This window comes from Monodelphis domestica, chromosome 3, assembly GCF_027887165.1.
Source record: "Monodelphis domestica isolate mMonDom1 chromosome 3, mMonDom1.pri, whole genome shotgun sequence".
Classification (NCBI taxonomy): Eukaryota; Metazoa; Chordata; class Mammalia; order Didelphimorphia; family Didelphidae; genus Monodelphis; species Monodelphis domestica.
In genome coordinates, this window is record NC_077229.1 from 342,505,786 (window position 1) to 342,518,931 (window position 13,146).

Here is a 13,146-nt window from a genome sequence, read left to right on the forward strand (position 1 = left end):
AACTGATTCAGTAAGAAGCCATTTCAATAGTGCATTCAAGAACTGCTGAGAGCTGGAACTAAGATGGTAGATAGGAGAATAGAGAAAAGGAAATAGAGTTGAGAGACATCATTGGGGCAGAAATGGTAGGATTTGGCAACTGGAGTTGAAGATGAAGTTTTCAAACTGGGAGATGAGGATTTTTGCGTCCTTGTAAGCATCACTGTGTAATATCATCAGTCCTCTTTGAAAATAAAGGATGAACAAGGTGCAGAAGAGAATCTCATCTGAGGTAGTTTCTTCACTGGTAGTTCTTTAAACCAGTGAAATAATTGTTTCAGTGCAGTAGACAAACAGTGAGGCCTCAGGGGCATCTTTATACCATGAAAAGACAGACAGCAAAGTGGGGCAAGGGACCTCTAGAGCAAACGACTGAGTCAAAAAAACCTAAGTTTAAATCCTGCCTCAGACATTTAGCTATGTAACCTTGGGTAAGTCACTTAACATCTCCAGGACTCAATTTCCTCATCTGTAAAAAAAAAAAATGAGGCTAATATTAGCATCTATCTCAAAGTTGTTATCTTCAAATGAATTAACATATGCAAAACACTTTATAAATCTCAAAGCTATATATGAACAAATTTAGTTTAAATAAGACATTACCATCTCTTATACAAGGAAACATGAATACAGAAGAAAAAGAGGATTACATAATTCTGGGAAACCTGCACACTTGTTCTAAAGTTTGGGACATATATTCAAGTAGACTAGAAACTCTTGAGAACATGTTTCTCTCCACTAACAGGTCTCAGGTCTAGAAAAAGTGAGTCCCCACATTTTCTCTTCATTTTTATATACTCCTCATTCTTCTCACTAAAAATCTCAATAGTCTATCTAGAAGCTTCTAACCTGACGGACTTAAAGGAAGCCTATAGAAAAAATTACGAACTGCCCTTTCTACCCACATAGATTTCTGATTCCAATAATTATGTGAAATACTTAAAACAATGCAGTAAATTCTTTATTATTTGTGGATGGAGTATTTACTTTGTGCCCCATAATCTTTTCCTTGAAAGTTTTCCTTCCTTTAGTTTCTAGACCACTGACAATAGGGTAGGAGGAAATGAGGGCTAGGCTGGGTTAAGGAAGCTGAACCAGATAGCCTTGAGATATCTGAGAAAAGACAGGAAGTCTGTAATACATAAATTAAACCTCATACCAAGTTTAAAAATCCTGGAAAGCCAAGAAAATATCTAAACTTCAGTGGAGAGAGGAGCTGAAGAAAAAATAAAAAGTGTAGTATTAATTCAAACTTTGATGGTAACTGAATTTCTTGAGAACAATTTGGAGTAGCTTCCTTCTTCACTAATGTTTGGCAGTAATGTGCTAATTGCAGCTGTGTGAGTTATGGTCAACATACCAAAATAAGCGAAAATTCACCAAAAGTCAAGCAGCTAAGAAATTCTTGACCTGCTCTAATGATCCTTCCATTCCTCAAAAAATGAGGGAAATAAGGGAACCTGATTGTGAGAAGGAGCAGCTGATTGAAGAACTAGAAATGGCATGCTTTGACCTTTAATCATATTCCAAGAGTTCCTTCTTTGGTTGTAAATAGCATTTTTTATCAGTTTGTTTTGCTCATAATAGTTTAGTCCTTCACAAATGATATAATATTTGTTACTATATACATTGTTCTCCTAGTTTTGTTCACTTCACTTTGATATAATATTTGTTACTATATACATTGTTCTCCTAGTTTTGTTCACTTCACTTTGCATCAGTTCGTGTAAGTCTTTCCAGGTTTTCCTGAACTCATCCTGTTCATTATTTCTTTTGTACTCAATTACAACCATATGCCACAACTTGTTTAGCCATTCCCAAATTTGATGGGCACCCTGTTGGTTTCCAAATCTTCGCCACTATAAAAACTGCTGTTAATTTTTTTTTGTACGAATAGATCCCTTTCCCCTATCTCTCTAACTAGTAGCGGTATTGCTGGGTCAGTGGTATGCATAGTTTTATGACCCTTTGGACATGGTTCCATATTGATGCTCAAAGTTTTTCAGTAGACTCCACCATGGGCTTTTTTAGTTTTTCTACTTCTTTTTGGAGAGTTCACATTGAGGATAAGCTGCAGGTAGACTGGTATGCAGGTTTATTTTCCCAATTGACCATTTGGGGAAACAAATTACCCCAGAGAAAAAATTTCTCATCCCAATTTGTCCCAATAAAAGATCAGTTGCAGTAATTTGTACTTATAAGGACTGAAAAGTAGTTTATAGGAAGTACCAAAAAAGAAGGTTTTCACCTAGGGCATAGGTATTTATAGGGGAGACAAATCTCCTAATGTACTTATGGTCTTGTCCCAAAGAAACCAGAGAACATCCCACAAAGATATTATTACAAAACACCACTTATAAGCCAGAGAAGGGTGAAGTGAACTAGAAAGAAATAAGGGTGCAAAAGTAGGCAGGGGACAGTCATAAAGCCTCTTAAGTGGTACAGTTCCCTTGAAAGAAGGCTGAATTTGGATTCAGAGGATCAAGGTTTAAATCCCAGTTCTGTTCTTTACTACTTATGTACAATGGGGAGCCACTGAAGTTCAAATCCAATTATACTGTAAAAGTTTCATAAATGGGGGGGGGGGGGAGCATTGAACTAGAAGGTAGGCAAAATTCTGTAGTAGAAAGGAAAAAGGACTTCACCACCATGACTCAGCTGCCTTTTTTCTTCAACCCTATAGCTCCCTTCTTGCCTTAGTGTCCTCTTTCCAGAGTGCCCATTTTGAATTATTCATAGGATTTTGCCACCATGCAAAGACACCTCCTTCCCCTCACTCTAGCCTCCCTCATATTCAGCTCTTTTTTTATGTTCACTTTTTCCATCAGAATGTAAGTTGCTTGTAGACAGGACTTTCTTTTTGTTTATATTTTTTCCCCTCTGAACATGGCTTTAAGAACTTAGTAAGCACTTTATAGATGCTTATCAACTTATTGATTTGGAGTTAAATAACTTGGTTGTAGATCTTAGCTTTGCTAATTCCTGTCCTGGATAAGATCCTACTTCTCTGGACCTCATATTCCTCCTCTGTAAATTAAGTTGGTTGGAATAGATGATCTCTGAGGTCACTTCAACTCTATACTCAAAACATTGAAAACAAAAAATGAATTCAATGGATCTCCTCAAATTAAAACCCAAACAACATTTCCTTTCCCATACTGAAATACTAAGGCCAAACCTAATGAAAGACAAGGGTTGTGGGATGTAGTATTATACTTGGAGTCAGAAAGACCTGGATTTAAAGGTGTCCTCAGATACATCTTAGCTATATTTCATGTGACACCATCTAAGCCTCAGTTATCCCAGCAAAATGAGAATACTATTTTCCTTATAGGCTTATTATGAGAAATGGAAAGTGTTTTACAAAACTCTAATAATGTGTACAATTAGGTTAGAAAAAAATCCATCTGGATAACTGATTCAGAATCTTCAGTCATATTAATCACTGATTATACACCATGGAACAAAATGATCAAGTCAATTGTAAAGATGACTATCTGAAGATATAAAGAAGCAAGGCTTCTTTCAGACATCCATTCATTCCTGAATTTAACCTAGTGGGGAGTGTTGATGCTTCCTGGACCTCTATCGAGCCTTTACACTTCCCTTCTAATTGGTCACACCGCAGTTATAATAAAAGGAATGAATGTTGGAGGTCATATAGGGAGCAGTCCTCCCTAAATCAGTGCAGACGTGGGTGCGAGTTAAGAAAATCCAATGAACAGACTGCCTTTACAAAGAACTGCTAGGTATGAGATGACAGACAGTCCATGGAGAGAATCAGTGGAGGCATTCTGGTGTCAGCACAGACCTCAGAATGGAGATGGAGATGTCAGTAGCTGACAATCCCACCTCTCTTCATGCAACTCACTCTGCCAAGCTGTGGCACCACTCTATGATCTTGGACTTGGATTTTTCCCAAGCAGCTCAACACTTTATTTACACTGCAGAAAGCCCTCCAAACTATTTGTTAAGCTCTCCATTGCATACCTCTCAGGTAAATTTACAATGGAGTCATGAAATAGTTGCTATAGATAGTCATAGCATGCTTAATATGCATTCATACGTGAAACAGATTTAACATTGTGGTAGTCTCAATCTTGGACTGTATTTCAATTTCCCTCTCCCTTCCCCACTCTCATTTAAGTCTATTGAAAGGCTTCCTGTGGTTCAGTCCAGATCAGATGTCAAGATCTTGAGCTGCCCTGAACAGAAGTGAGGCTTCTCTCTTTGAATTCCCTATGGTATTTTGTAGTTTTCCTAGCCACTACTATTTTATTTTGTTAGGTATTCCTTTCTTACCTCCACCAGTAGTTTATAAGCTCCTTGAGGACAGAGATAGGATGTTAGTTATCCATCTTCATGTGCTCATCTCCTAATAGAAAGTAAATGTTTGTTGAGTGGAATTGAATTGAGTTTCTGAATGCCAATATATTCATTTTGCATCACTCAGTTCTTGTGCAACAAGGAGTTCTAGGGGATTTTTTTTTTGCAAGCACTAAACTAAAAACATAAACATTAATCAGCCTACACTTGTAACGTTCATGGCTCCATTGTCAAAGCCAATTTTGTTAATGCTCAATCTGAGCAAAGCAATAGGTTCCCTAATTCATAACCCATGTTTTTTTGTTGTTTTTTTTTACTTCCTAATTGATACTGAGGTCATAATTCTGTCAGGTAATTATGTAGAACGGCAAGATAATTCTTCTGGAAAGCAGAATGTAATGATTATCCCATCTCCTTTCTGGTAATCACAAAAGCCAAAAGAACATCAACAGTTTTGTTCACTAATCGAAACCACATATTTTATATGATGTAGGTAGGTGTTGAATGAATTCTGCTTCCTCTGTTATGTGGAGAGATCAAAATATAAAACCAAATTAGAGAATTTCCTTGGTATTGTGCAAACAAACTTTGAAAACATCTATGATGATATATCAATTTCCATCATGGCACCAGACCATAAGGAAGCTAGTTTTTAAACATCCCTTTAGAAATGAGATCTAGAAGGTAGCAACACAAAATGCCATGTGGTTGTCACATGGAAAGGGAATTTGATTTGTCCCACTTCACTCTTGGGGTAGAATGAGGAGAATGGATGGAAATTATAAAGAGGCAGACTCTAACTGAATATAAGGAAAAACTCCAAATAAAGTTACCTTAAAAGTGGAATGAACTGTTTCAGGAAGTAGTGGGTTCCCTTTCTTCTCCATTACAAAGAGACTTTATGGGTGGCTTCTTTTAGAGAGGAAATTTCTTTTGGTGAGAGTCAAGTTCAAGCTTCTGCTTAGATGCTAGCTGAGTGGTAGTAACAAAGTCCTTTAACTTTTCTGAGCTTTAATATGTTTCTCTCTAAAATAGAGATAAAAACATTTGTACAATATACCTTTCTGAGTTGTGATGAAAGTACTTTCTTATCCCCTTACCTCTTAGGTCAATAGTCTCTAATTTTTTTATCATCGGTAAAATTTTTGAGTCTACTTTTTATATTTATGTTTCTTTACATATGAACTATATAACATAATCTTGTACTATGCTATTTTCATTATAAAATATACAAAATAGAAATTTAAAAAGATAAGATAAAAATGATAAAAATGAAATAACATTTCATCCTGGAGATAGTAGAAAGTGGCTGGATTTTATTGAGTATGGGTGAGATGATCAAACCTATATTTCAGGAAAGTCACTTTGATAGTAACGGGGAAGACAGTTTGGAAAGGTAAGAAACTTGAATAAAAGAGACTGATTTGGGCAGCTGTTTTAGTAGCGGAGATGAGAAGTGATGAAGCCTTAATCTGGGTAGAGATGTGAACAGATATCATAGATATTAGATGCAGAATCAACAAACTGGCATTTGATTAGATATATAAAATGAGAGAAAGTGAATACTTGAAAATTATGAAATTGGGAGACTAGAAAGATAGTGGTGCATTCAACAATAATATGGAAGTTTAGAAGAGAGGATTAGATAAATAATGTAATTACTTCAGTAAAGGTCATAATCCACTATTTATTTGAATTTATTTCATCCAAAACAAAAAAGAAGAGGCAGGTATCTTACTGGGTCCCAGAGACCAGAACCTAGTTTCTAGGGAGCACTTGGGTTATCCGTGAGTTGCTATAGGTCATGGGTATGGGGATGCTGGGAGTAGGGCAAGAAATTTTACCTACACAGCTGCTCTTAATATCTAAAGGTGATTTGGTTGTAATTCCCCCAAGGGGGAAAACCAGCAGTGAAAGGAGGCTGAGTGGGTGGGTTTTGAGTTATAACAAATAAAAAGAGTTATGTAAGTCTTAGAGATGAACCCAAGATTTGCCATTGTGTGAAGAGTGGATTAAGACTTGACTTTCTGCCCTTTGATTGTTCACACACCCTTTAGGATAATGCAATAGCTTTCTTGTGGTCATGCTACAGCTCTCCTGGGGGCTTCATGGGACTAGATGAATGACTTCTCAAGAATATTTTACAAGCTATTCCTGTTCAGGGAAAAGATGGACTAAAAGATCCCTGAAATCCCTTCCAATTCTATAATTCTTTGAAGATTTGGAACCAGATCAGTCTTCTGGCAGGCTCAGATCTCATAAATGATGAAGCTGGTTCTAACCATCAGCATTCCTTCAATATTTCACTTGAAATTGTATTCCTATATTTCTTTGTAAAGTAAGTCAGCTCTAATAGGTTCTCAGGAGATTGCATCTGGGAGAATAAAGGTAAAATAGCAATCTAGGGGAAGGGGGGGGATTTCAAGAGACTAGAGCAGGTAAAGATTTTAAACATGGAGTCTACTGGCTCCAGATGTTTGCTACTAACATGGATCTTTTTGTTTTTCTTTACAAATATAATTGAGCATCCACTCTGCCTTGGCTTTCTTACCAGGAGACAATTAAATGGCTTTGGGGTTTTACAAGCAAAGTACTATTCTAGCTCAGCACGACAATTGTCAACAGAGAGCAGCATTTCCATGTTGTCCTAATAGACTGTTGAATATGTTAAAAAAAAAAAAAAACACCTTTCTTTCTCTCTTAGAATTAATATTCTAAGACAGAAGATCAATAAGGGCTAGGCAATTGGGGTTAAGTGCTTGCCCAGAATCACACAGCTAGGAAGTGTATGAGGCCAGATTTGAACCCAGATCCTTCTGATTCCAGGCCTGGTGCTCTATCTATGGTGCTACCTAGCTGCCCTTTGAATATGTTATTTAAAACATTTTTAAATACGGCCAATAATTATAGTAATTTTTGTAAATAATGTTTACATGTACATAACTAAAAACAATTGCCAAATGATAACACTGTCAAACGATTTCTCTCCATTCCCCATGGACCACCAGAAATAGAAAGAAAACAAATGATCTATATTGAATTTTCACTAAGATTCTGTAGCATCTCATCCATCATGGAAATTGACAGTACATATAATGAGACAGAATCTTGTCTGGGATCAGCACAAGACTAATTGGAATCCCTGGTTCGTGCATGTTGTTTCTATTCCTTCTTCTGACATCATTCTACGTGCCTTGAATATATATTGGTAATTTTTCTACCACCCTGACCTTTCAATTTCTAAATCTTTTTGAAATGAAACACCTTCCATTTCCATCCCCCTTCAGTCAGTCGCCATCATGCCTGTTACCTGAGACCTTATTCCTTATCTGGCACTGTACATCCTTTAAGAGCTCCTTTTTATGGCCTCTTCATCTCTTACCTCTTCTGGATCTCCTTACTTCCTTTAAATCCATTCTAAGATATCACTGTGACCTCTGGTTTCTCTCTTCCTTCCTATTCACCCAGTTCATTACATTTGGAGACACCTAAGTGGCCCTGTGGATAGATTTCTGGTCCTAGAGTCAGAACACCTAAATTTAAATTTAGCCTCAAATACTTATTGGTTCTGTGAACAGGGACCCAAGTCACTTAACCTCTAGTTGCCTCACTTTCCTCAGCTGTAAAATGACAATAATAATGGTATCTACTTTGCATAGCTTTTATGAGGAATAATATTTGTAAAGCTCTTAGCACAGTGCCTGGCACAGAGATAAATGATTGTTCCCTTCCTTTTCCCTTTCCCTTCCTTTTGGGCTTCATTTGCTTCCCTACCAAACCTGTACCTTATAATACCTTATAATTACTGCAATGATGACTATCACTTTATGTCTCCTTGTTGATCTTGACTTTCCAATAACTCTATTCTACTAATTCCCAACCTGTAGTAATCCCTACCATTCAGTGCTTTTTGCTCTCACTCTTGCTCCCAGACTGCTAAACATTGCTAGAAGTAATGAAATTTTGATGATTAATTAAATTATAAATTATTTATTTCTATCCTTAGCTGGACCCTGAATGCTTTTCATCAATCCATTTATTCATATATAATTGACTGTCTTTTACATTTTCTAAAATCATAGTTTGATTATTTTTCTTAGTTCTGTCACTTACCACCCCACTCCCCCATGTTAAGTACCTCCTCCATTTTCATTTACTCATCTATAAAATTAGGGATTTAGAATAAGTGATATCTAAGGTCTATCTCAGTTATAGAACTATGATCTTATGAATCTCTAATCCTTTCTCCTTGAGCTCCCATCCTTCTATGCCCAAACTCTTATCAGAGGATCTTTCCTCTTACTTTAATAAAATTGAGAACATCTGACATGAACTCACATAACTTTCTCCTCCCATTCCACATTCACATCTCAAAACTTCTCTTTGTTTTCATGTCTTCTACTTCTTCCCATCTCAGATGAAGAGATGACCTTACTCTTTGTCCAGAATAATCCTTCTTTATATAAGCTTCTGGAGGGCATTCTTGTTTTTGCCATCCATCCCTGTATTAAGCACAGTATCTAGCATATAATTTGTTGTTGGTAAATCATTTTCAGGGATGTCTGACTCTTTGTGACCCCATTTGGGTTTTTCTTAGCAAAGATACCAGAGTGGTTTGGCATTTCCTTCTCCAGCTTTTTTTTTTTAACAGATGAGGAAAATGAAGCCAACAGGGTTAAATGACACCCTAGATTACATAGCTAGTAAATATCTGAGGCCTGATTTGAATTCAGAAAGATGAGTGTTCCTGACTGGGTCTAGGACTCTATCCACTGTGCCACCTAACTGTCCCTTAGCATTTAGCAACCTACAAACTGACTAATTATCTGATTTCTGACCTCTTTTAAGCCCCTGCTTATTCTCTCATGAATCTTCAACCCTTCTCTGTCACCCTGGGCTCTTTTTATTTTGTTTGCAAAGTGTTGCATTCTTCCCATCCAAAAAATAGCTCTTTGAATTTTCTACTTATTGAAGATATTAGGCTATTTCTCTCCTCCATCTCCTGTCAAAGTTTTTGAAAGACTAAATTATACTCAATAGCCCTATTTCTTCACCACCCACTCACTCCATAACACTTTGTAATCTGTCACCATTCCCTACAGTCTCACTGATTCAAACCTCTCAAAGCTTACCAATGACAAATGGAATGGATTTTTTCCACTACTCAACTTTTTTTGATAATCTCTTTAGCATTTGTCACTTCTGACGCCTTCCTCTCTACATCTTTTCTTGATATTCTCTGCTTTCTTGGTTTCTATCATCTGAATACTTTTCTAACACTTTCCCCCTTTGTTAATTCCAACCTCTGTTCAAACTGGATGGCTCACATCTTCAAGAACTGGTCCCTCATCTCTCTATTTCTCTGTTTTGTCACAATTCTTATGGAGTTTATCTTTTGTCACAATACTGTATGAAATGCTACTCACCTCAACCATGCCCTTTTAGGGAAACCCTACACATCATTGTGATATCTGTTCATGAAGTCTTCCCTGATTAGAAGAGGTCAATCCTCCCTTGGGGTGCTCATAACACTGTCTATCTCCCTTCTGTCACATGCTCTTTTATACTAAAGATTTTTGTGAACATCTCTTTTCTACCATATTGTAATTTCTCTTCATGTAGGGTCCATTTCTTACTTATCTTTGTAGCCATCTTAGTTATCCAGTACAGTGTGATTTACTTAACAAATATTAGTTGAATAAATTAAGCTATAAAACACAGCTAATACTTGACCTATCTGCCTTCTGTGTTGTATCCAGTAACAAACATGAAGAATTATGTAAAGTGTTAAATATTCTCCAATTGGATTTATATGAATTCTACTTAGTTTATTAAGTAGGTTTATTTGGTAAAAGCTTTTGAATTAAGCTGATAAATAATCTAAGCCTACTATTCCCTTTCCCAAGGTCAAGTCAAGTCAGTAAGCATTTATTAAGTGACTGATATCTGACAGGTACTGTGCTAAATATTGGGAATACAAAGAAAGACAAAAGGCTGTCCCAATTCACAAGGGACTCAGTGTCTAATAGGGGAGACAACACGCAAACAACTATGTACAAACAAGTTATATAGAAAAGAAATTGTAAAATAATGAAATTTGAAAGGCAATAGAATTAAGGGGATTAGGAAGGGATTTGTGTAGAAAGAAGCCAGAAAGTCATGATATAGAGAATTCCAGTATTAGGGATAGCCAGTGGAAATTCATAGTTATGAGATGGATGTAATTAATAGAAGAGCAAGGAGATCTGTATCTCTGAATCAGAGTACATAGAGGAGTCTAAAGTGTAGGAAGAGTAGAGAGGTAAGAAGGGACGGGTTGTGCAAGTCTTTAAAAATCAAAGGATTTTATATTTAATCTTAGAGGTAATAGGGAATTACTGGAGTTTATTCAATAGAGGAGTGACATAGTTACAACTGAGCTTTAGGAAGATCAATTTTCCAACTAAGTGGATTGGAGTGGGGAGAGACTTAGGATATCAGTTAAAAAAGCTAAGTGGCACATTGAATTGAGCACTGGGCTTGTAGTCAGGGAGGTTCATCTTCATGAGTTCAAATCCAACCTCAGATACCAACTAGCTATTTGACCCTTGAAAAGTCATTAACCTTCTTTGCCTCACTTTTCTCATCTCTGAAGTGAGTTGGAGAAGGAAATGGCAAACTACTCCAATATCTTTGCCAAGAAAACTCCAAATGGGGTCCCAAAGAGTCAAACATGCCTGAACAACAACAATAACAATAAAAGCTGACACATATAGCATTCTAAAATTTGTGAAGCATTTTATCTATATGATCTAGTTTGATCCACACAACAATACTATGAAATATGTGTTATTATCCCTATTTTACAGATGAAGAAACTGAGACTAAGAAAGGGAATGTGACTTACCCTAGTCAAATAGCTAGTAAGTGTCTAGGACAGACACTTTTACAGGAGCAATTCTGCTCCTCTTGACTCCAAATCTAGCATTCTATTCAGCATGTGACCTAGATGTCCATGGCAATTCGAATCACTGGTAGATAGAAGTTTCCCAAAGGAAAAGACAATGCTTTATTGTGGATGCGTTTACAGCTGGTTTTCTTGGAACTGTGTTCTCTAAGCCATTTGTTCAATAAGTTATTCATAAAGAAAGACAATAATGACTCCAGCAGCAAAAATCAAGCAAGTCTTAATTGTATCTCATAATATCGTTAGTATAGAAGTTTCTGGGAAGATATCCAGTGAACAAGTTACCATCTTTAATAACTCATTCTTTTAAAATAAAATGCAAGAGAGGTTCTTGCACCAAAACTTTAGTGGAAAGAGTGTTGACTGTGGAGTCTAAGGACAGGTTTGAATTCTCCTTTTACCATTTACTGGCTGTGTGACTTTAGAATAGGGAAACTTCTCCCAAACCATGGTTTTCTCCTCTGTAAAATGAGGAATTTGAAGTAAGGTCCTTTCTAGTTTTGAATCTTTAATCCTATGCAATTTTTTTGTGAAATATTTGAAATAATAGTGAAAATAGCAACTTTGTCCTAAGTTTGTTTGAAAAGCTTCATTGATATTTCAGTAAGTCAATTTTTCCCCCTTTGAGATACTCAAAACATCTAATAATGATTCTCATTTTAAAGATGGGAAAGTTCTCTTGTATTTACACAATAAAGTGCTATCACCTGATCTTTTCCCATCTTCTACCACCTTGACTTTCTATCACACTGCATATACTTGCCACACATCTCTAACAACTGAAATTATTTTCTTTTTTAAAGGGTAGTTTAAATGTCATGTCATCTATGCCAGCTAATATTTATATAGTGCTTTATATGCATTATCTTACGTGGTACTCACAACAACCCTATGAAGTAGATACTATTATAATTGCCATTTTACAGATGAGGAAGTTGAGGCTGGGTAAAGTTCAGTAACTTGACCAGGTTGATAAAGATAGTAAATGTTTCAGGTAGAAATTCAAACTCGGGTCTTCTTGATTCCAGGTCCAACTCTTTCCCCAGTCTTCTCTTGCTAAAAACATTCTTTAAAAAACAAACAAACATTTCTAACACCATAATTACTCTTTGCCTTTATATCATACTTATCCATATATATGCTTTATCCTCCATTATATTAAATTCCTTGAGCTTGTGTTTTTTTTTTTTATATTTGAACCTCTGATATCCATCACAATTATGGGACATGCACAATGAGAAGATCTGTTCCTAATGCTGTATAATTTTTATTTCTAAGTAATTTTTTTACTGTATTAATTGACTTTTAATAGGGCAGAGTAATGTAGTCTTCAAGCCCTTTTTCCTTATTCCTTTGTCCTGACAATCCCAAGAGTGCCCTTTCATTCCCTGTCCAAAGCAGCTTTTAAAATTAGGATAATTAAGATTAAGAATATAATTTCCATCTTGTCTAGTAAACAAAATCTTCTTTTGGCCAAATTTATCTGGGGTGCAGAATGGCAATGTCCTTTTGTCCCCCATTGGGATGGATGGTGGAAAGTCAACATGATTTCTTCATCTAGACCATCAGAGAAATTGGGATCCTATTATCAGGCATGTGGTTTCCCCATCATCATAAGGGGAATCTAGGAGGGACTGGAAAATATTAGCCCAACTACACATTAAAGATATCTTGGGTAAGGCTATATAATGGGCTTCCAAAATTTTATTTAATGACTCAAGATACTGAATGAATTTGTCTTTGATTACCAAGAAAGATTAAAGACCAATTAATTTATTGGTTATTGCTAGCCTGATCAATAAACTGATTTTTCTTACCTGGAACCCAATTTCTTA